The sequence below is a fragment of the Oncorhynchus clarkii genome, chromosome 31, assembly GCF_045791955.1.
Source record: "Oncorhynchus clarkii lewisi isolate Uvic-CL-2024 chromosome 31, UVic_Ocla_1.0, whole genome shotgun sequence".
Taxonomy (NCBI): domain Eukaryota; kingdom Metazoa; phylum Chordata; class Actinopteri; order Salmoniformes; family Salmonidae; genus Oncorhynchus; species Oncorhynchus clarkii.
The window spans coordinates 2,688,761-2,690,152 of record NC_092177.1 but is presented as its reverse complement, the minus strand read 5'-3'; positions in this window follow the sequence as shown (position 1 = coordinate 2,690,152).

The following is a 1,392-nucleotide window of genomic DNA, read 5'->3' as shown; positions in this document are numbered from 1 at the left end:
ACAGTTAGTCAGTGTTCAACATGGTGGTGAGATGGAAGGAGGGGAGAGGCATGAGGATGTTCTATCTACATAGAGGCGGGGAGGGGCATAAGCATGTTCTATCTACATAGAGGGAAGGGGAATAAGGATGTTATATCTACATAGAGGAGGGGAGGGGGGTTAAGGATGTTCTATCTACATAGAGTAGGGGCATAAGGATGTTATATCTACATAGAGGGGAGGGGCATAAGGATGTTCTATCTACATAGAACATTATTATGCCCCTACTCTATGTAGATAGAGTAGGGGCATAAGAATGTTCTATCTACATAGAGGGGAGGGGGATAATGATGTTCTATCTACATAGAGGGGAGGGGCATAAGGATGTTCTATCTACATAGAGTAGGGGCATAAGAATGTTCTATCTACATATAGGGGAGGGGGATAAGGATGTTCTATCTACATAGAGGGGAGGGGGATAAGGATGTTCTATCTACATACAGTAGGGGCATAAGGATGTTCTATCTACATAGAGGAGGGGAGGGGCATAAGGATGTTCTATCTACATAGAGGGGAGGGGGATAAGGATGTTCTATCTACATAGAGGGGAGGGGGATAAGGATGTTCTATCTACATAGAGGAGGGGGGATAAGGATGTGCTATGTATATAGAGTGGAGGAGGATAAGGATGTTCTATCTACATAGAGGGGAGGAGGTATAAGGATATTCTATCTACATAGAGGGGAGGGGGATAAGGATGTTCTATCTACATAGATGGGAGGAGGATAAGGATGTTCTATCTATTATGTAATATCTACATAGAACATCCGTATCCCCCTCGCCTCTATCTACATGGAGGAGGGGAGGGGTGATAAGAACGTTTTATCTACATGGGGGAGGGGCATAAGGATGTTCTATCTACATAGTGGAGGGGAGATAAGGATGTTCTATCTACATATAGGAGTTGATAAGGATGTTCTATCTACATGGGGGAGGGGAGGGAGGATAAGGATGTTCTATCTACATAGTGGAGGGGAGATAAGGATGTTCTATCTACATAGTGGAGGGGTGTTAAGGATGTTCTATCTACATAGTGGAGGGGAGATAAGGATGTTCTATCTACATAGTGGAGGGGTGTTAAGGATGTTCTATCTACATAGTGGAGGGGAGATAAGGATGTTCTATCTACATGGAGGAGGGGAGGGGGGATAAGGATGTTATATCTACATAGAGGAGGGGGGATAAGGATGTTATATCTACATAGAGGAGGGGGGATAAGGATGTTCTGTCTACATGGGGAAGGGGATAATGATGTTCTGTCTACATGGGGAAGGGGATAAGAATGTTCTATCTACATGGAGGAGAGGAGGGGATAAGAATGTTCTATCTACATAGTGGAGTGGAGATAAGGAT